Source organism: Prionailurus viverrinus, chromosome C1 (genome assembly GCF_022837055.1).
Source record: "Prionailurus viverrinus isolate Anna chromosome C1, UM_Priviv_1.0, whole genome shotgun sequence".
Classification (NCBI taxonomy): Eukaryota; Metazoa; Chordata; class Mammalia; order Carnivora; family Felidae; genus Prionailurus; species Prionailurus viverrinus.
The window spans coordinates 158,644,087-158,668,090 of NC_062568.1; the positions used below are offsets into that span (position 1 = coordinate 158,644,087).

General features: G+C 40.5%; 1 long non-coding RNA gene across 1 annotated transcript; it reads right to left on the minus strand.

Moving 5' to 3' along the window:
• Positions 1-570: 570 nt before the first annotated feature.
• On the minus strand, positions 571-22,602 carry LOC125171974 (uncharacterized). The gene is made up of 3 exons (XR_007154525.1): positions 22,559-22,602; positions 21,250-21,368; positions 571-660 (listed from the first exon to the last, which is right to left on the minus strand). It is a non-coding gene; the product is annotated as an uncharacterized LOC125171974 (long non-coding RNA).
• Between the last annotated feature and the right edge of the window lie 1,402 nt (positions 22,603-24,004).

A 24,004-nucleotide genomic window follows, 5' to 3' on the forward strand; every position in this document is an offset into this window, starting at 1 on the left:
GAGGCCCCAGGTCTTTCAACCATTCCTCAGAAAACTGGTCCCCAGACCCCTCTGCAACCTAGGCGCATGCCCCTGAATGCACTGCAGATTGGCAGGGTTGGGGAGGTATATGGATTCCAAGTAGATAGCCTGGAGACTGTCTCCAGGAGACCCTCCCCCCTCATATGAACACATGTTCCTCAGAGGAAAAATGTCAGATTAACCCAACCGTCTCAAATTAATTTTGTTTGGGAGAGCAAGGGGAAGGGGATTTCCAAACAGGGCCAAGGACTTTGTCAAAGCTGTTCCTCCAAGATAGAGATGGACAACTGGCTGGCCTGGAGAGGGGCCAGCTGGGAAGTGTAACTCTGTCCAGGGATGTGAGCCAGGACTGGCTCCTCCTCTTGGGAGGTAAGAAGGAAAAGCTGGTTTCCTCAGTAGAGATAAGCATACGGTGTGCGCTCAAGTCAAAAATAAAATTTCTCTTTGTACCTGGCACAGGCCCTAACTCATGCCCCCAGCTGGAACACATGCCTCCCTCATTCCACTTTCACTGTGAGAAGCCCTGGATGGTGGTTGTCCGCTCCTCACCTCCAGGGCATGAGGCTGCCAGACACAAGTGTAGCACGTTTCTGGGTTTCACTTGCTCGGGACTTTCTGAATCATTTTTCTTTCATGGGCCTGTGGGGTAGAAGAACAGGAGGGAGGAGGGAACATGGAAAATGTCACTTTTGGTCTCAGTCAGACTTTGTTTTCTATAGAATAACAGCTGAAACACTTTTCAGATGCTTTCTGTTTAGCAGGGGGTAAGGATGAACAAGGATTATGCCCAAGGACTGCTTGGGAAAAAAGGCCTCCTTATTTCTTTTATTAACAGAAGTTTTCCCTATTACCAGAGTAAGGCCTGATGATCAAAGGGGGAAAAACATCAACCATGGTTCACCATCCAAAGACAGCCTTCATTAACATGGTAGTAGATCTCTTGTCAGAATTTAGGTCAGAGGGTTTTTGTTTGTTTGGTGTTGGTTTTTGTTTTAATTTATTTATTTAAATTCAAGTTAGCTAACATACAGTGCAGTATTGATTTCAGGAGTAGAACCCAGTGATTCATCACTTACATACAATATTCAGTGCTCATCCCAACAAGTACCCTCCTTAATGCTCATTACCATTTAGCCCATCCCCCCACCAAACATCCTCCAGCAGCCCTCAGTTTGTTCTCTGTATTTAAGAGTCTCTTATGGTTTGCCTCCCTCTCTGTTTTGATCTTACTTTTTCTTCCCTTTCCCTATGTTCACATGTTTTGTTTCTTAGATTCCACATATGAGTGAAATCATACTATATTTGTATGTCAAAGCTTTGAATCTCCTTTCCAAATAATTATAACCATAATTTACAATACATGATTCTAAATCATTCACAAATATTATGAACATTTCTTCTTTTAGTATATACTTTACACAAATGTATTTTTAATAGCTTTATAAGGATACGATTCACATACCATCTAATTTGCCCATTTAAAGTGTACAATTTAATGGGTTTTGGTATACACGTGTTGTTCAACTATCACCGTAATTGCTTTGAGAACATTTTCATTACCCCAGAAAGAAAGCTTGTGCCCATTAGTGATCACTCCCCATTCCCATCCCCGCTCTAGCCTTAGCCCAGGTAACCACTAATTTATTCTCTTGTCTCTATAGATTTACCATTTCTAGACATTTCATATAAATGACATTATACAATACAGGTCTTTTGTGACTGCTTCTCTCATTTAGCATAATTTTTTCAAGGCTCACCCATGTTACAGCATGTATCAATACTTCATTCTTTTTTACTGCCAAATAATATTCTACTACATAGATATACCACATTTGACTTATCAGTTTATCAGTTGATGGACATTTGTGTTGGTTCTACTTTTTAACTATTATGAATAATGCCACCTTAACTATTTCTGTATAAGTATATATTTCTATTTCTGAGTGGAATTCTGAGTGGAATTGCTGGGTAACCTTTGTGTGGAACTGCTATACTGTCTTCCAAAATGGCTGCTCCATTTTACATTCCCACCAGCAGTGTATGATGTTTCTAATTTCTCTGCATTTTTTTCCAGCACTTGTTATTATCTGTCTTTTTTAGTACAACGGTCCTAGCAGGTATAAAATGATATCTCATTAAGAGATATCATTTGTTTTGATTTTCATTTCCCTAGTGGCTAATGATGTTAAGCATGTTTTCATATGCTTATGGGCCATTCTTACACCTGCTTTGGTGAAGTGTCTATTCAGAGCCTTTGCCTATGTTTTAATTAGGTTATTTGTCTTTTTTTTTTTTTCCAGTTGTGATTTTTGGATATATACTCTGGATACAAGTCCCTAATCAGATAAATGTTTTGCAAATATTTTCTCTCATTCTTTCAGGTTGTTTTTTCAGTTTTGATAGTGTTCTTGGAAGCACAAAAGTTTTTCATTTTGATAAAGCTCAGTTTGTCTATTTTTCTTTCTTTTGATGCCTGTGTTTTTGGTGTAATATCTAAGAAGGCTTTGCCTAACCCAAGGTCTATTACTCCTATATTTTCTTCTAAGAGGTTAATAGTTTTAGCTCTTAAACATTTCAGTCTATAATCCATTTTGACTTAATTTCTGTGTATGGTGTTAGGAAGGAGTCCAACTTCATTCTTTTTCATGGGGATATAAATGTCTTTTTTAATGGTTGCAAAATATGCCATTTATTTGAAGATATTTTAATCTTTCTAAGTTGGGCCTGCTATAATAAATTCTATGAAGACTCTATATCTAAAATTAATTTTTTTCAGGGCTGCCTAGCTGGCTCAGTCAGTTGAGCATCCAACTTCTGCTCAGGTCATGATCTCGTGGTTCGTAAATTTGAGCCCCACTTCAGGAACTGTGCTGACAGCTCAGAGCTTGGAGCCTGCTTTGGATTCTTTGTCTCCCTTTCTCTCTGCCCCTACCCCACTCATACTCTGTCTTTCTCTCTCTCAAAAATAAATAAACATTAAAAAATACTAAAATTAATTTTTTCAAATAAATCAATAAAACCTAGAAAAATCTACAAAGGGGTAATAACAATCTAGAAATAGAATTATTGAGTCAAAGAGAATAATCATTTTAAAGACACTTGATCTATGTCATCACATTGATTTCTCAAATGGTTTTATTGATTTATATTCCTTTCAGCAACATATAATCCTTTCAGCAATAAATCCTTTCAGCAATTTTTATTGCCTTAATTGCAAGGGGATTTGTATTATTTTTTTTAATCCTTGGCTAATTTGATTGGCAAACATTTTTCTCACTAATTTGTTTTCTAGTTGCATTTCTTACTCTATGAATTTTCTGATTTCTTTACCACATTTATCTGTTTTTCTTACTTTTTTTAAACTCCTTATAAGGTCTGTCTCTTTCTTTGGCTCCCTATCATCTATCACCCTGCAGCATACTGATCAAAACTTCTCACTGGATCACTTGAATCTTCTGTCTCCACAGTGAGAACTTGCAAAAACTTAAGTTAGATTTTTAAAAACATGTTTTAGTATCTTTTTACCAGCTGTTCCCACTCCTGGAAGTAAGTGTTCATCCTACAGAACTTCTCATGGTAGCACCATAACATTTTTGGCCCTCTGCTTTCCCCTAAAACCTTACCAGTGCTGTGTTCCACCCCTCAAAGCTCTTCTGATTGGCTCATTAATGAACTTAACTGTGAAAATAATATAGTTATGTCAGATAAAGCATTTTTGCATGCAGTACCTCTCTTTAGCTCACATAAACGCTGAAAGATAATTATCACTATCATCCCTGAGACGGGAAACCTGAGGCACAGATAGGTTAAGTACCTTGCCCAAAGTCACACAGCTTATAAGCTGTTGAGCTAGACTTTGACCATAGGCATTCAGACTCCAGAGCCATTGGGATGGCTAGCTAGTTCATCTGATCCACGAAATCACATTAAGGTAACAGGGGGTCAATAGGACCTGATGTTGCCACCCCAGGTTAAAATGTACACTTTAAAAGTCACCTCAGCCCAGAGTTATGAATAGTTCTGGGCATCATGACAAGACTGATACAAAAAAGTGTGCTGCTTTGCTCTATTGTACCAGAGCTAAATATGTTCAGGCCTGGCACAGAGTAAGTACTCAAGAAATGATGGTTTTCTCTCCCTATTTCCTTGGACCTCAGACAGATGCCCTATCATCATCAGTGCAGAACCTTGGTGATGGTCTATCAACTTGACTAATAGCATAATAATTAGAGCTACTTCTTGAGTGCAATCTACTGCAAACACTATGCAATTCACATACACTGCCTAATGAGCTCATGCCAATCTTAACACATGCTTGAGAAGTCAATCTTTAGACACATAGTCAAATCACATGTTAAAACATCTGGAAAGTTGGTCCTTTTCCACATGGATCACATCATGTTTTTACTTTTCCTCTCAACCCTCCCAGCGGCTTCCCAATGCATTTAGAGTAAAATCTAAAGTCTTTACATGTTCCAGTCATCTTGACCTTCTTATTCTTCCCCAAACACTCACTGAAAGCACACTTTCCTTATGATTGTCACATCTGATGTTCTCCCCACCTGGAATCTTCTTCTCTACACTTAGTTCACATTTCAGCTCAGATGTCACCTTTTCAGAGGAGCCTTCCTTGACTACCTCTTCTAAGTAGCTTCCCTCCATCCCTAATATCTGTTACTATGCTTTTCTCATTGTACTTGCCACCAGGCATTCATATTTATTTATTACTGTTTCACTCAACTAAATTCTTACATACATGAAAAAGGGAACTCTGTCCTTGTTCGCTGCTATATTTATTCCCAGAGGCTTGAGTCACACACTGCAGGTGCTCAAAAAAGTATTTATTGAAGGAAAGATGGAAGGAAGGGAGGGAGAGAAGGAAGGAAGGAAGGACAAAGGAAGAAAGGAAGGAAGGAAGAAAGAAAGAATCCTTAATATCCCCATTTCATAGATGGGAAGTCAGAGAGGTTAAATAACTTGCTTAAGGTTGTACAGCTAATTAAGTGACAAAACACAGATCAAAGACTTTTAAAAAAAAAGTTGTAAGTTTATTTATTTATTTATTTAGAGACAGCCGGGGAGTGGCAGAAAGAGAGGGAGAGAGAGAATCCCAAATAGGCTCCACGCTGTCATCACAGAGCACGACGCAGGGCCCGAACCCACAAACCATGAAATTATGACCTGAGCTGAAATCAAAAGTCGAACGTTTAACTGTCTGAGCCACCCAGACACTCCCAGAGACTGAAGACTTTTGCTCTTAACCACTACATGTTTCTGTCACTAAATATCACCTCACATATACTTGAGCATTGGAGGGTTTATCTGCAATATTGCATGACTTTCAAAATAAAAGAGGCCTAAGTAATTATTTATAGATTATTCATTTTTATTTTATGTTTTAATGTTTGTTTACTTTGAAGGGGAGAGGGGCAGAGAGAGAAGGAGAGAGAGAATCCCAAGCAGGCTCCAGGCTGTCAGCACAGAGACCAACACGGGGCTTAATCTCACGAACCTTGAGATCATGACCTGAGCCGAAATCAAGAGTCATATGCTCAACTGACTGGGCCACCCAGGTGCTCCTAGATTACTTGTTTTTTTAAAAAAGGAGAAAGAAACACAAAAAGAACCAAAAAATGATGCACATATTCTGGATGAAAATACAAAGTTAGGAGTACTTGAATAACCATAGTGGGTTTTGGTTTAGTACCTTATTTTAATTCCCTCTCATGTATACTCTCAAAAGGCATGGAAAAATCCTTTTGTTTGTGACACAGGGAAGTCGTTGCAAATGCCTAGGCATGGGACTTATCTAGAAGGCCACAATCTAAGCATCTTCTCAGAATGCTAACCTATTCTTTTTATTTAGTTCAAAGTAACATAATCCTTTAGACATCCAATTTGTAGATCAGTTATAGCATGGTTGGGAAATTCGAGGCTGGATATTATCCTTTTTTACTCTTTTCAGTTTATAATAAACAAAAAGTGAAATACAATGTCCAAAAATACATAAACCAGAGAGCACAAGTACTAGAAAGCCCTTTAGGGAGCGTCTGGTTTACTCCCTCATTTTCCAGATGAGGAATGTAGATCCCTGGGAGGTGAATTTGTACATATATAATAATTATGCTTGACATTTGCTTTCAAATTTAGCATAGCGATATGCCAAATGAACCAAAAAACTGAGAATATGTGGCCAAAAAATTCTATGTGTTTCCTCAGGAACTCATTGAATCATGACATCAGGTTTTTTTTTCTCAAGTCTCTAAAATCTCTAACTAAAAATGACCTCACATCTCATTAGGGGAATAAATCTATGGGCCTGTTAACCTCAAACCAGCCAATATTGGCACTATGTGTATCATGGGCCACATCTGATTCAACTCACCAACCTTCGTTCAACTCTGCTCAAGGGTATTGACCATGCACTACAGATATGAGGTGTGGTCTTTAGCCAGGTGAGGACTCAAGTCTAAGGATGGTCTATGTGAGATCCTCTGCACAGGGAACTTATCAGCATGGATGGTCAGAAACAAGTCTGAACAATTTTTTTCCCTTTCTTTTTCCCTGTTCCGTTGTTGTTTTATTTCCCACTATTCCTCCTTTTTTCCCATCCTGATAGTAAAATAAATACATGCTTGATGCAAAAAAAAAATTCTCCAGGGGAACCTGGGTTTCTCAGTCGGTTAGGCGTCCGACTTCGGCTCAGGTCATGATCTCATGGCTGGTGGGTTTGAGCCCCGCATCCTGCTCTGTGCTGAGAGCTCAGAGCCTGGAGCCTGCTTCGGATTCTATGTCTTCCTCTCTCTCTCTGCCCCTTCCCCACTCACACTCTGTCTCTCTGTCTCTTAAAAAATAAATAAACATTAAAAAAAATTTTTTTTAATTCTCCAAAGAACAATTAAATACCTACAACATTACATCTAAATTTACAAACATTGGTAACACTTTCATGTGTGGTGTTTAAAAATCATTGATTAAGAAAATGAGGCTGTCTGGGAGAAATTTGGTACCTTATATTTGACATCATCAGTCAGAACCTTCTCCACATCTTCCCAGGGCCCATATTGAAAAAAGATATTAGAGTGGATAGTTAGTTCATGGTGAGAAATGTTTATTATTGAGGACATGAAAGTAAATTGCACCAAATGAGTACTTTCAGACTGAAATCATGGTGAGGGACAAACAAATGTTAAGGTTGTCATAGGCATGTCATGGCTAAGCCCCTGGATGCTTTGGAGCTTGTTAGAATCCCATTTTGGTGGGCTGGTTGCTCAACCTCTCAGAGCCTTTTCCATAAAAATGGAGATCAAGATCCCTTCTATGTAAGAAGATTATGAGGATCTTGTGAGATGGGCCTATACAGATCTTAGCGCAGAGCCAGGCACATACTGTGTCCTCGCTCAGCATGAGCCACTCTTGTAAAGTGACCTTCAGTGCAGTGTCCTAGCAACCAGAACTAAAGAAAGAGTCAGAAAAGGTGAGTTTCCTGCACTGAATTCATCCACCATTTCACAGGGGCTCTGCCAGCAACCTCATGGTAGGTGGTCTATGGAATCCAGGCTGGGAGCAGGCACAGCCTGCCTACTGCTGCAGGCTTGGGAAGCCAGGGCAGCAGCCTCCAGGGGTGCAAAGACAATCTGGGGGCTTCCCTCACCCAGGTCACTCCCTCCTTCATCCCAGCATGTTGTCCAAGTGAAATCTGGTATAAATGAGGAGTCTGGACCACCAAAGCAGCAGGAGGAATGGAGGGCCCAGAGGGAGGATCTGAAGCCTGAGGAGGGGCAGTGTGGAGTCAGGAAAGTGACGCCCAGCTCCACTGCCCTAGTGACAGGGGCAGGAGAGGAAAACCAAGTCAGCTGGTTCCTATGACAGGAAAGGGAATTCTGCAAGCCAGAGCCCTCGGGAAATCAGTTTAGGAAATTAAGCAGGGTTTAACATGTTAAACCATTGGAAGGATAAAGATACAGGGAAAGGGATTCTGGGTACCTCGGGAGAGGGGACAGTGGGTGGCACATCCTCTGCAGGGAGAGATTCAAACAAGTACATTTCTTCTTCTGTTGTCTGCTTTTCAGTGGAATGGAAAAACACACACTCTCCTCCATAATAAGTGGTTTGGTCTGTGCCTCTCTTGACTTCCTCACAAACAACCCCAGGGAGCAGACAGACTTCTCAGATTACTCTTGACCTTGGGAGTTGACCCTTAGAAATGCATTCGACTTCAAGATCTAAGAAAACAAAACCAAACCCAAAACAACAACCTCCTGTAAAGGATGGTTTATTTCTGCTGGGGATCCTGTTTCCCTTCTCTACTTCATTGTTGCTCCACAGTTAAGATAACTTTAACACACACACACACACACACACACACACACACACACACACACACATCAGATCATCCCTCTTCTAATCAAAACTCTTCACAGTTTCCCACTGTCCTTAGATTAAAATCCAAATAGCAAACTGTGGACAATAAGGACTCATGTGATCCAGCACTTGCCCGCCTCTTAGACCTCATTCCACACCACTCTCTGGCTGTTCGTCATGTCCCAGCTACCCTGGCCTTGTTCTTCTTCTTCCAGGCTTATTCCCACTTAGCGCCTTTGTGCCAGCCGTTCTCCATGTTTGAAATGCTCTCCTCCCTGGATATTGCATGCCTTTCTTGCCTTTCACATCCCACTCAAATGTCACCTTTACAAGGAGACCTTCCTGAATCACCCAGTGCAAACCCAGATCTGTACCCACACCACAACTTTCCAGCATTTAGTCACTTTCTGGCATTGTGTGTGTGTGTGTATGTGTGTGTGTGTACTTACTCCTTGATTATGTTGCTTGTCACTCCTACAGGGACATGAGCTCCATGACATAAGGCCCTAGCTGTCCTGTTCATGATTGTATCCACAGAGACTAAGCCTTGCCTGACACACAGCACAGCTCAGCTCAGTATCTATTTGTAAATGGGAAGAATGAAGCTCCTACCTTTCTACTCTCTCCCCCACTGCCATCTTTGGTGACTTTATCATCTACTTGGATTACACCTGATTCCTTCTCATTGCCCCTCAGTATCACTCAGAAACCAGCAGAACCATATTCTGGCCTTCATCATCATGCCCAAGCATCTCCTACTTGGAACCACTCTGTACTCTTCAAAGCCTATATATACATCTTCCAAACCTCTTTTACCCACTTCCACTAAAGCAAATTCCCAAATCCCCAACCCCATGAGCTTCCTCTCCATTTGACTCTCTGCATTTTGTGGCTAGGAAGATAGGGTTGTAGTTACACCAGTGACCTGAATTTGAGCATTTTTGTGAGGATGAAGTGAGCACAAAGCCTGGCACATTAAAAGTACTCGATGGTAGCCTGTCTCATTTCTATCACTATTACAAAAAAAGTTTCTTCTTGGTCTCTGCCTCCCTCCCTTTCTTCTCCTCTTCCCCTTTCACTCCTATTTGGTTAGTTGTACTCTCCTTGGTTCATTTATATGAGGTGAAGTTAGGACCTTGCCAGGTCTTCTTGGTGGTGAAGCAGAATTCTGACTGGACAGAACCAGCCTGGTGTGGGCTGAAGAAAAGCTGAGCACTTTCCAGGCTCCATGGGAACCTTGCACACCAACCCATGGGCTTCAGGCTGTGACTGTCTGGGGTCCACAGGTGGGCCTCTAAAGCTGTTAGAGGCAGGGGATGAGGCCCTCAGGGCAGCATGGGCTGGAGTGATGTTCACCTGTGTTTTCACTTACACGATGCTTAAGAAACCAGTTTCTATCCTTTGGGATCATCAGTTCATGGTTTACTATAATCCTTTCAATTTTTTAGCCTTTCTTGTTCAAGTTCTCAGGAATCCAGAGAGGTAATCCTTGGAAACAATCATGAGTAATTCCTGGCCTGTTTCCCTGTATGGAAGAGGGATAGAGTGAGCACAGAGGAAGCTGCCTATGTCTCCTGGCTGTGGTTCTGGGACCTAGGCAATCTGAAATTGTGAGACTCTTTCCTAGCCTCTCTGCAGATAGGTCTCAGGCCCCAGATTGGGGAATTTTTTGTTTGCAGAAGTCCAATGTATTTCAGGATGACTAATGCCAATCACATACCAGATTGTCAAATATTTGCTAGAAGAATTTATAAGTGACTAAATAAAGGAACTCAGAAATGGATATGGCTGTTGACCCTCCTGCTATGAGGGATGGGCAAGTCTGGAATAAGCAGGGTGACTTTATAAAATGAACTAATTATTTCGACAAATGCTCTGGGCACATAGTATGTGCCAGATACTGTGCCAGATGCTGGGGATACAGGGTGAGAAAAAGCAGGTCCAGTCTCCACTCTCAGAGAGCTCAAAGTTGGAGTGTTCCAGTGAGAATGATACAGTGTGACAGGTGCTACTGCCAGAGGGAACGTACAGGGTGATCTATCTGGAAGCACATGGAGGACAGCATGTCACTCAAAGCACCAGTCTTGGAGAGGGCTTCTTGGAGGACATCGCGATGCCCCAGGTGAGGCTTGAAGGATGAATGAGTCAGCCAGGTGGCAGGAAGGGAAGCAAGGTTGAAGGAAAGTTTCCACGCAAAGCCAAGAGCACGTGCAAAGGATGAAGGATGAGCGAGGGCATGATGCTCTGCGGGAATGAGGTGCAGCCGAGTAGGGCTCCACTGCCAGAGGTTCTGACTTAATTGGTCTTGGATAGAGCCCAGCCTTGGGGATGATTTACAAGCTTGAGTATGTTTTAAAGAAGGTAGCTTTAATGTGCAGCCCGGGTTAAGAGCCACTGGAACAGAACATGGGATGAAAGGGAGGGCGTGGTAAGAGGTTAAGGCTGGAGATGTGAAGTGGGCCAGATCACACAGGGCCTGGAAGACTGTGTCAAGGAGCTTGAGTTTTCTTCTCTGAGCACTGGGAAGCTCTTTATACATTTAAGCAAGGGAACAGGTGGCATGATCAGACTTGCAGTCTTCAGAGCATCCCTGTTGTGGAACATGGATCAGAGCGGGGACAGGAATGGAAGTAAGAAAAACCAGTTGGGAGGCTCTTGCAATACATGACGCAAAAGATAATCACAGCCTGAATTAGGCAAATGGCAGCAGGGATGAAGAGAAGGAGATGAATTCCAGAGATATTTAGGAAGTAGGACTGCTAAGGCTGATCAGAGATTGACTGTGAGAGGGAGGAGTCAGGGCCATCCTTTTGTTTGGACAGTTGGGTGGGCAAAGGGTCATTCCCTAGGATGGGGCTCATTGGAGGGGAAGCACCAGGACAGGAGAAGCTGGTTTATGGATGCGTGGGTGAGGACATCAACCTGCAGCCTGTTGAGTGTGAGGTACAAGCAGGACATCCAAGTGACACGACCAGCCAATAGACGGTAGCTTAGTCCTCAGGTAAAATATCTCAGTTGAAGACAGAAGAAGTCATTGGAAAAGGATGAGAACTGGGTGAGATCACCCAGGGGAGAGACTGGAGTGGGAAGAGAAAAACATGTCCACAGAACCTTGCAAGTTACTCCCTTCCTCCAGGTAGACAGCTCTAAACCCATTAAGAGTAATTAGGCTAAGTGGTGACGTGACTTGTCCTAGCTAGTCCTCCTCACATCTGTGAGCAGGCTTACCCTAGCCAATGTGAGCCCCTGCTGCTGGCCTATATTCGGCCCATCACTGTCAGTGCAATTGGATCAAGTTGATCTGCAATGAGAAGCGGCTGACAGTTGTGTCTTGCACCTATGGAGCTTAGCTGCGGGAAGCAGTTCCAAATTCCACGGCTCTGCTTAGAGCTTTCTAAACCACAGTGGTGGTTATGTGTTAGACATCAGAGACATTTTAAAGAAAGTGAGCCTGAATCATCTGAGAATGGGAACATTTGACAACTAACTCAACACAAAGGTCCTGGGAAGAATTTGCTGTGGAGAAGGGAAGGATGGGTAGGCAGCTAGTAATGCTTTATTCTAGGCTCTGTGCAATTGTGATGCTATTTTTGGTTTACAGTCTGCCTGGATCTAAGTGCCCTGTTATGCCCTCAGATTCCAGAATCAATCTCTGTTGTATTGTAAACAATAACAACAAAGTGCTTTGACGTTAAGCAGTTTCTTTTATTCCTAACAACAGGCCTGTCAATAAGGCAGTAAATACATAACTAAAGCAAGTAAATAAGGGGTTAGCCCCATTTTAAAGATGAAGAAACTGAGACCAGAGTTAATTCACTTGCCCAAACTGCAGAAAATATAATGGGGGCTGAGGAACTGATCCAGTTTCTCACTCTATATCCACTCCAACCTCCCATTCTGGCTTCTATCTCTTTAAAAAGGGCTTTTTTGACCCACTCCAGAGATGAGCCGTAAAAAGGGACGGGAAGAAGATTTGAAAAGAAGCTTGGCAAGTAGTTCCTGTGATAGCTCTGTTTGCGAATTTTTCCTTTGCTCTTAATCTCACTCCGGCATAAATCACATATGCCCAATACCAAAAAGTTTGAAGACAGTTGTCTGGAGCGGCTGAAGGAGTCAGAGAACCCAATGAATTAGGTCTATAATTCAGGACTGGAAAGGATCAATGGGTCATCTACTTTAACACCTGAATGTTCAGATGGTAGAAAGTGAGGGGAAGACGACCTGTGTGTGCTCACTAGCCAACTGTGACAATCAGAAGACCCAAAGCCTAGCTTGCTGATGCGCCCCCAAAGAGCAGTGTGAAAATAACTTCAGACTTGGAGCACTGAAACAAAGAAATGGAACTAAAATCTCTGGGGGATTAGAGAGGTTACCTAAAAGAAACAGTACACACACTGCGATGCATTCCCTTTTTCTTTTGGATATGTTTTTATAGGGCTCTGATTGAGAAAGTTAATTAGGGGAATTATTATGGTACTCTCTTTCTCTTGTCTTTGACTAAAGTCATGGGAGGAGGTAGGTAGGTGGAAATGCCTAGCAGGTAGAGTGGGTGGAATTGGGAAATTGCTCTGTAAGATTCAAGTTGGTGACAATGGGATTGTTGGTTCCACCACTTTATTATTTACTAGTCACTAGAATTAAATGTAATAATAGCTTATGTTTGTATAGTATATTCTAATTTACAAAGGGCTTTTATGACATTATCTCATTTGATCCCACTGACAACCCTGTAAGGTAGACAAGGCAGGTATAATTATCCCACTTTATGGATGACAGGACTGAGGCCCAGAGAAGTGAAATGACTTGACCCAGCACATTCAGTTATTAAACAGAGTCTGGACTAGAAACTAGGCATTCTTCCCCAAAGAGCTTCAACTCTGCAAAGGTCACACAGCTACGTAAGTGGGACTTGAATCCCAGGGAGTCCGCCTCAGAGCCTGTGCTTTTGACTACCATGTTTTTCTAGTCATTCACCAGACATTTGTTGACTGTGTCTTGTTTTCTTAGTTTCCTGCTCACTGTACCTATAATTCATGTATTCTTACTGAGGCAGGTGCTCATTAGTGAAGGCATGCTTGGTAAAGGCTTCCAGAACCCTCTCCATACCTCAGCAAACACAAGCTTGTGGCCTAATTCCAGAGTCCCCATAAGAACTAATTGCAGGGAAGATGAACCAAGAGAAGACTAACACACAGGCCCCCACCCCCCCACAGCCTTTAGGCTTTGGGCTCATGAGAAGCTGATGCACTACATGTCCAGCCTGGATCCAACCAGAAGTGAAGAAGCCAGAAGACCATTTTACCCAGGAGTCTCTCGTATTGTCTTCTCCCTTGCTATGTTAGCCTTTCTTAGTAAAAATTAGTAGCAGCTGTTGGCTAGTCTTGGAAATTGTGTACCCTCAGGAGAATGTGTCACAGAGTACACAGGGCCTGCTTGGGGCTGGACCCCTGGGACAGGCAGCTCACTCCCGGGACAGGGAGCTCTATAAATAGCACCCATGATAGTGAAAGGGGAGGTGGGTCAGAAGAGCAAGCTGGCTCTCCTCAGGAATCATAAACCAGTGAGTCTAAGCAATAATTCTCAGAAAAAAAAAAAAACCCATTCCTATTACATGGGTCTAACACTGAGGAGTCCCTTTAAGAACTAATTTATATTATAAGCTGTTTAAGACTTTCTTTTCCTCATTCCTTCCCTCCCCTCTCTTTCTCTCAGTTCCTGACTAACATGCCTTTTCCATCTTGTCTGTCAGATGATATTGTATAAGAATCCAGACTGAGTGTTTCTGACTATTTATAGAAGATGGTTGCACTGCTTTAGCTACTACAGGAACTGGAGTTTGGTTCCGGGTTACGTTACATGAGAAAAACTTATAGAAATGTGCTTGTTCTCAAATGTTCCTATCCCACTCCTGTAACATCACATCTAAGAGGCCTCTCTGAGTACCATGTCACTTCCCTACATCCTTTTTTAATGAAAAAAAATTTTTTTAGGATTGCAAAAGCAGTTCGTGCCAGTCAAGAGTGTCAAAAACTATATAAATGTATAACTAAGAACATAAAAGTGCCTCTTGATATCTAGCCCAGAGATAACAACTGTTAACAGTCGATGTCTCCTTTAGTTTGGAGGCTCTTGCAAGAATTCACAGGAAAGGTAAAGCATGCTAGGAGAAGGTATGAAGAGGCAGGGACAGATACAAAATGGCTCCAAAGCAAAATCAACAGGAGGGTAGGAAAAGACGAAGCTGAGGAAAATTAGCCCCCGTCTTTGAGCCAGGGTGAATAAAGTGAAGGTGTCTCATGGAAAAACAGGGGAAGCAAACTGGGGAAGATGCTTAGTCTGTCAAGCCTTGGTGGTCATCTTGTGACAGTTATTATTCTAGGAGCTGCAGTTATAAATGCTCAAAGGCCTACACTTAGTCTTGCAGATGTGCTGTTGAGTATTCCAAATTCAGACTATCTCAGCATCTCAACAGGAATTAAAGGCTGGGGGGGCGGGGAGGAGAAAATTCAAATGTAGAAAACACTCGTCTATTTGAGGGACCTGAAGTTTTCAATCATCACCTCGAAGCAGCTGTTTGGAACATATTAACTCCGGAATACACATTTTCTATAAACTTACCCACAACCTTCTCAAGGTATAAACACTCTGCAATTAGTGCAAAATGAGCTTCGGCAAAATGTAACTTGAGCCAAATACACATCTTAAAGCTAAGGTGAGATGTAGACTGTTTCTAAGTTAGAAATGTGAACCCTGTTAGCCTACTTTGGGGATACGTTGTCTAATAATTACAGCAGACCAAGACTCAAGCTTTTGACTTCATCACTCGTGCCACTATTAATGTTGCTCATATTCATTGTTGTGTGTATAACCAGGAAAATTCCCATATTAGGACCTTGACAAACAAGTCCCACCGGTCTTACCCTTCTTAGTTCAGTATCCTGACAGACTGCACACACTATTAAAAACCAGTCTTATGCACCTTGAATGAGGCCTTCGAGGACACATACAGTCAGCCCTCAGCCCTGCTGGCTTCACAGTCGGAGGGTAACTGCTGCTGAATTACAGCTATACATCCTTGGAGGCTCCTAGGGATTTCCTGGGATTGCCCCTCTGGTGAGGTTTTCAATGGGGGTGATGACTGCTGTACTTCTCTTTCTTTTTAATTATCACAAGAGAAAAAAGAACATTGTTGGGGCGCCTGGGTGGCTCAGTCAGTTAGACCTCCGACTTCCGCTCAGGTCAATATCTCACGGTTCATGGGTTCAAGCCCCATGTTGGACTCTGGGCTAACAGCTCAGAGCCTGGAGCCTGCTTCGGATTCTGTGTCTCCCTCTCTCTCTGCCCCTCCCCCGCTCACGCTCTGTCTCTCTCTCTCCTTCAAAAAAAAAAAAAAAACATTAAAAAAAAGAAAAAGAAAAAGAAAAAAGAACATTGTTGCTACTATCTGGTTATTTTGTCTGATTTTACTTTGCCATTTTAGGCTTTTAACATTGGCTTAACTAAACCAACTTGAAGTTTCTCATCATAGCCCCAAGGGATACAACAAAGATCAAGGAGAAGAAAAGGAAAAGAAGACAAGTTCCAGCATTTCTAAAGGCACCAAGTAAAGTCCAAGAAAGCAACACATAAATACTGAGTCCCTTCTCTCTAGCAGAAGTCAAGTATAGGCAGTGTGATCTTTTGTTAGGGCCTTGTCATCTGAAAGGAAAGGCCTGGAGTAAAGTCAGATATGACTTGGCCAAGCAAGCTAGTTGACCATCTAGAGAGTTTACTAGAATGGTGGCATTAATTAGTTAGAGTCACTAGATTTCCAGGAAGGATTCTCCCCTTTAAAGGCTCATAAATTGAATTACAAGTTCACCATGGTAAGATCAAATGCTGAGACTAGCTTACCAAACTCACAAGAGACATATATAAAAACTAGAATGCCATTTACTCTTTTCCATTGAGAAGTGTAACTACACAGCATATAGGATACGTCAACTAATTCACATTATCAATTGTGGGGGGGGGGGGATAAGATTTAAACACATCTACATAATCCTGGAAATATATCATCAAGCCTGTGTATAATTAGGGATTTTATCATACTTTTAGTCCCCTAGGAATAGAACCAGCCTCATAACATGTAAGACCATTGAGTGATTTTAGCATACTCAAACTTTTGGAACATTTTCCCATCTTTTGACTTTAACTAGTTTTCCAGAATAAGTCTGCCTTTATGTGTTTAGTAGAAACACTTGTTTTGAAAGGGGAAGGTTCACAGACTCTCTCTTAGGTCATTTCCTCAATTACTGAGTTTACGCCTTACATTTGGATTCTCACTGATGTTCTTTTCAGAGAGTTGAGTTGAGTCAATTGTGAGAAAAACTGGCAGCTCACCCCTGTACTGACTACAGGATATTCAGTTATTGAAAGGGAAGCTGGACTAGATGACCTTTATGGCCCTTCTATTCACAGAGGCACGAAGGAAAAGGCGAGAAAAGTTGGATAGTTAAGGTAGAATGATAAGGAGAAGGCCAAATCTGATTTAATTAACTAAAGAAATTACTTTTACTGAGGGCAGAGATATGGAATTGGGTATGCTGAGTTTTCTCTACTTTTGTTGTTCATAGGCAAATGCCACTTTTGGCAACTATAAATCCAAGGAAGCTCTCCTGGTAGACAAACTAGGCAGCTGCTCAGAACCGTGTCTGTGCAGCAGCTCCCACTGTGTAAGGCCCCACCTACCATGCATATACACTTTCTGATTGATCCCATGCAGAAATTGGTTTGGCCTCAATTCCATTCTGCTAAATAGCTTATTCTATCCAGTCATTCATTTGCTCAAGCAACTTTTACTGAGCACTAAGCCAGATTTGGGCATAAAAAATAAGATATTGTCCACTCAAATCTAAAGAAAAAGATATAGGAGGAATTTTGTTGTTGTTGTTGTTAAGCTTATTTATTTTGAGAGAGACAGAGAGAGTGCCAGCAGGGGAGGGGCTAAGAAAGAGGGAGAATCTCAAGCAGGCTCCATGCTGTCAGCACAGAGCCCATGCAGGGCTTGAACTCATGAAACTGTAAGAAACCTGAACTGAAACCTAGAGTCAAGACACCTAACTGACTGAGCCACCCAGGCACCCCTAGAAAGAATGGTTTTAAAACAGAAAGTTTTGTGTTTTGCTAAAGGAACATTCAGAGCATTCAAAGAACTGCTTTAGCTGTGTCCCACAAATTTTGATATATTGCATTTTCATTTAGTTCAGTGCAACTTTTCATTTCTCTTAAGACTTCCTTTTTAACCTAGGGATAATCTGATGGGTTTTGTTTCCCCAGTGCTTGGAGATTTTTCTGTAGTCTTTCTGTTATTCTAAGCTGATTTCATTGTGGCTGGAGAACACACTCTGTATGATTTCAATTCTTTTAATTTTGTGGAGGTTTGTTTTATGGCAAGCATCATAGAATATAGTCTATTTTGGTAGGTGATCCACTGGCACTTAAGAAGCGTCTGTATTCTGCTGTCATGGTGTGGAATATTCTATACATGTTGATTAAATCCTATTTGCTGATGTTACTGTGTTACTGAGTTCTTTGTCTAGGTATCCTATCAATTACCGAGAGAAGTATATTGAATCCTCCAACCTTAATTGTGAGTTTATTTCTCCTTTCAGTTTTTCAGGTTTGCTTCACATATTTTGTAGCTCTGTTGTTTGGTGCATACGTATTTAAAATTACTATGTCAAAATAAAATAAAATAAAATAAAATAGTTATGTCTTTTGGGTATAGTGTTCCTTTTATCATTATATATTGTCCCTCTCTGTCTTTGCTAGTTTTCTTCTTACTGGAGTCTACTTTTTCTGATATTAATATGGCCAATCATGCTTTCCTTTGATTAATGTTTATATGACATATCTTTTCTACCCTTTTACTTTCAGCCTGCCTATATCATATCTGAAGTGAGTTCTTACAGACAACATATTTGGATTACCTTTTTAAAAAAATTTTTTTTAACATTTATTTTTGAGAGACAGAGAGAGATAGAGCATGAGTGGCGGAGGGGCAGAGAGAGAGGGAGACAGAATCCAAAGCAGGCTCCAGGCCCTGAGCTGTCAGCACAGAGCCCGATGTGGGGCTGGACCTCATGAACTGTGAGATAATGACCTGAGTGAAAGTTGGACGCCCAACCAACTGAGCCACCCAGGCATCCCTGGATTACATTTTTTAATCCACTCTGCCAATTTCTGTCATTTAAGTAATGTACTTAGACCATTTACGTTTAATTATTGATATGAAGGCTTAAGTTTGCCATTTTATTTTTATATCCTTTTTATTCTGTCTCATTTCTGTTTTCTTTTTAATGCCTTCCTATGAGTTACCTGAATGTTTTGAAGAATTTCACTTTTATTTATCTGTAGTGTTTTTGAGTATACTTCTTTGTATATCTTTTTTGATGGTTGCATAAGAGATTACATATACATAATTTATCTGCTTATGTCATCACTTTACCAGTATGAATGATTCAGATGATTAAATTATAAGTGAAATTCTTTCCCAAGTCAATAGCATATATCTACAAGATCTTGCCTCTGGCACCTGAGAAGGTCTTGATGTCACTGAAACCAAGATTTCATTCCTTCCTCATATCTCCAGAGGTGCTTGCCTGTGAACTAGACTATCTCTGACACAGGAAAAAGAAGTGCACTGATATGTTTAGAAAACTACCAATTGGTCTTGCTGATGAGCAAAGGGATGGACTAGATAATTAAAATCCAGACAGAACTTTCAAAATTCCAAATTTTAGCTGCATATACCAACCTGCTAAACTTTTAAGAGGAATTTTTAAAAACAGCAAAATTGTACTGTTCAAATTTTACCTGCTGATTTTATTCTTTTGCTAATATTTCATGTAAAGGGAGAAATGGGTCATAAATGACTCACACTGGATCATCAGACTGCAGGTAATTTGAGTGAGGCATTATGAATTGGCAGTCTGGCCTTATAGAAGATATCAAGACTTAGATGTCAGAGAGATGTGGGTTTGATCCCAGCTTTGTCATATATAAGCTATGTGACACTAGATAAATTATTTAACTTTTGGGATACTTTGTTTCCTAATTTGTAAATATGGTCAACTATTTTTCCTGAAAAATTTTGTTGTGAGGATTACATAACACAGAACATATGTAAAAGGCCTGCCCCAGAGAAGATGATCAACAAAAAATGAGAACCCTTGTTATGTTCCTGTTGACTTTCACAGAGGAAAGCCAAATGTCAGTATTTACGTATATGGGTGTTTCTAAACTAGGGCTCTCTCCATCAACCAAACTTTGAGAGGTATGCTAGATAGTTAATATTTTGGTAGCACTAAAGAAGCCCCTTCTTAAAGAGTTTAAAAAAAAAAAACATTTACTGATCACTAACTATGTGATGAGCAAAGGGTGGGCACTTTGACATCCTGACATCATGGCTTCCTTCCATTGCACCCACCTTATAGTCTCTGACATCTAGAAAGATGAAGAGTCAAACAAAAAGGGACCTAACCTGAAAATTAAGTCTGGGATCTAGATCAGAGTTGTCTAGGTAATTATTTGACCTTGAAGAGGTGACTTAGCTTCTTTATAGTTCAGTTTCCTCATCTATTAAATGGGACTAGACCTGTCTTTGGGGAAGCTGTGAGGGTGAATTAGGTCACGTACATAAAACACTTGAGGTCTTTGAAAGAAGAGCTTTTACAAACCTATAAATGGCATAATTAATGTCATCATTGCCATTATTGTTGTTGATGAGGTGAAATATGTGTGCACACCTGCAAACTTCAGAGTTGGGAATATTTGTTACAGAGAATATGAATCTGAAGACTACCCTATAGAGTTTCTCTTACCCCACACTCTCTTTTCTGCTATCTTAAAATATCCCACTCCTACAGAAATACTTTTGTTCACACAATTGGCATTTTATTGCAAGCAATAAAATGTGTGTGTATGAAGTCCTCTGAGCCATCACCCCTGTCTTTCATAATGGTTAAGGGTCCCTCAGGAGTGTGTTAGGGTGAACTAGAAAGGTTTTCAGCTACCTGCAGCCTTCACTGTAATGAAATACCTTCTTTAATAACATAAGCAACTAATATTGATATAGTGCCCAGTGTATTCCAGATAATATGCTAAGTTTATCAGCATTATCTCATTAAATCTCACAATGGCCTAGAACACACTTCATTTTCTCACTTTCTTTAGATTTTATTCAAAGGGTACTTTCTTACAGAGGCTTTTCAGACCACCCTATATAAAAGGGTAACCTGCTCCCTTACCCCCAGTCCTTTTATCTGGCTTTTTTTTTTTTCTTCATAGCCACCATCTGACTAGTCACCATCTGACGTATTTACATTCTTGGTATATCCTCTGTGTCTCCCCTTAGAATGCAAAGTCTGTAAGAATGGGATCGTTTTGTTAACTGTCTATCCTCAATATCTAATACAGTACCTAGCACATGATGAGTGCTCAGAAAAAAAATACTTATAAGCAAATTAATGACCCTTTGAGTTAGGTAAGCTTATACCATTTTGCTGCTGATGAAGTGGAGACTGAGATTTCCCCACGCCACACCAAAAAATGGCAAAGCTGAGACTGTAAAGAAGTCTATCTGATTCTAACCTGGTCACTAACCATTGACCTCATTCTCCCCACTGCTTTCAGGAAACACCACACAGATGATACTTTATTGCTACGGCATGTTTCTGTCAGAAGAGTCATGAAGAGAATAGCAATGAGACAGAGACAAAGGATATGACTAAAGTATCAGATAAACTGGGGAAAATAATTAGATTCTAGTAAATTGTCCCTTTCTCCCCTTCCAACACGGTTCATATCTAAAAAAACATGTACCAGTCAACTTTCTCTTCAGCTCTTGCTAAGCAGACCTGAAATTCCAGGAGCCCATATCAACTTCCATCCTTTGTCTATCTTCTCTAACGTCTCCGTCAGTTTGCTGGGGCCACAAGTTCCTATAAGGAGAAAAAGGGAAATTGTATTTATTAAGCATTTAGTACACATCACCACTACATTAGGCATGCTACATTCTTTACCTCTACCACATACCAATTTACAGGCAGTAGGTATTTTTAGTCCACACTTTAAACAGGAAATACACTGAGGATCAAGGAGGCTAAATATCTACTCCAAGGTGTCTTAGTCTGACTTCAAAGCTCATGCTCTTTTTCCATGTAGACTAGCAAAGACAGAGACTGGAGTAAACCCACAGGGATTTTCTTAGCAGAATCTCCTCTGGTCTACTAGGAGATAGATGACGAATTCTAGTTCTTGAGTATGATGAATATTCACAATTGCAGGATTACAACACCAGAGTAAAATGACAAGATGGGTATCTCTGCACTTGGTTGAGGTAAGTCCTCACTGTCCTATATGCTCTTCCATGTGGGAAGGATGCTCTTCCATGTGGGAAGGACCAAGGTCCAGGAGTAGGCATTCTCTACACTTCAGACTTTCCTCTCTCCAGGTAGCATGCTATCCCTAGGGGGAAAAATCCCATTTAAAACAAATTATCCTAGAAGTGTGGTAGAGTCAGGCTGTGAGAAAATGGAGCTGATTCTAGAAGATAAAAGGGAAGGAGTATTGAGGGAAAGGCAGAACTAAGGAAAGGAAGGTGGTTAGGCTCCAGGGCAAGGACAGGAATTGGACTTGACACCTTCCTGCATCTTTCCCCATCACATCTCCTAATCCCCTTTTCTTCCATTCCCTGACCACCAAGCTATACACTTTCTGTACAACCTCCTCCACCCACCACCCACCCTCCCTTTCCCCACCCAACATTCTAAAAGGACCCGCTCAGACAAAAACAGACTCTGCAGGGGAAGGGGGGAGTACAAAGGTCTAACAAGCATAAGAAAACTACCAACTTCTCAGGAAACCTGAGAAATGGAAATTTACAACAAAGCTAACAAACCTTGGAGACTTTTTAAACAGGGGAGGGGTAGGATCAAAACATTTTGTAAACATGTACCTTTGTCTGAATTGAGATTTTAATGCAGTGTATAATTCTTTAGATACATCTCAAAAAGCAAATGCTTCAATTTCAGATTTAAATATATATACCAAGAAATTACTGATGTTTTGATATTTTAAAATAACGTGTTATCTGTATAAATGAAAAACTAGTTTTGTAATTGCCAGTTACCTTCCTTCTTCCTTTTTTGAAGGATTTCTTTTACCCTGGGACTTTGTAAGGGAAAAAAAAAAAAGATCAGTGATGAAAAAGCAAAGACAAGGCACATTCTACATGAACAATGTACAGTTTGGTAAATATTATTGAAACATACTTAGATATGCATAAATTCCATTTGCTATGAAGATACACCTTTAGGGTGGTACTGACTGCATAACTCAGAAATCTTTTGAAACTGCAAAGCTCAGAAAGCTTTTGAAAAGCTCTAAAAGCTGAAAGTTGGTGTTTTGTTTTGTTTTGTTTTGTTTTGTTTTGTTTGTTTTGTAACTCATTCCTGGCAGGACCTAACCTGACCTGAATTCATTTAGTGGCAAACCTGAACTGAGCTCACATGTTATATAGCTATTTATAGCCTTTATTTCCCACTTACTATGAATATTCATACATTTTACTGCAGAACTAATGTTTGATTACGATTACAGTTCTGCTGTATAACCCACTAGACTAACAATATACTTTCTATGCATATACTATCTTTCTTAAAACTGAAAAATTCTGAATTCTGAAAACTTCTGGCTCCAAATGTTTTGGATAGGGATGCTTCCCGACTCAGATATTAATAGCTGCATTGAAATGTTAAAGAAGGAAAATATATTAGAGATCATGAAGTTCAACATCTTTCTCTTTTTAAAGAGTAAAAACTAGTATTCACAGACAAAGCACCTTCAACAATACAAATGGTTACTCATAAAGCTAAGGCCAACATTGTAAGACAAATCTCTGATTCTACAGAAATTCAGCCAGGGAGTGGTGTCCATGCTATCCTGCCTGAATCATCACTTTCACACTCATGATTCTGAACCTGGTTTTCCTCTACCTTCTTGCAGAGACTGAAAGAAGCACAGGCCATGTACAGATTTTGAGAATCCTAGTATGTTTTTTAAAAAATGCTAAAATAAGGTTGTAAAAATTGTGATCACACTTACTTACATTACGTGGTTTTTAGTAACACTTTTGTTAACATGATAAAAGCAATCTATTTTTGTCATGCACAAAATAATGATGAGATTGTCTTACTAAATTTATTGATATTATTAAAAGTATCAATTGACAACACATCATAGGGGGTGTGGTTTAGTAAGTTTAAAGTTGCATCATGAACATGACCTTCTTTCTATTCTGTAAGTGTATCTCCAGGACAACCAAATATATAACTGTATTTGGAGATAACATAAAAAGTCTGCATTGGAGAGCTTTGGACGTGAGGCCCAGTCCTTTTGTCAGGCCTCCTAGACTATCCCTGGATTGTTTGCTTTTCTCTTTTAATGCTGATCTGCACAGAGCCTTCACTCAGTCTCCAATACTGCTCCAAGTTGGGTCTTTCAAGCATGGTGTTTCCCTGAATTATGTATTTCTGTTGCTTATTTTATATTATTCTTATGTTTTGTTTCTGTACTA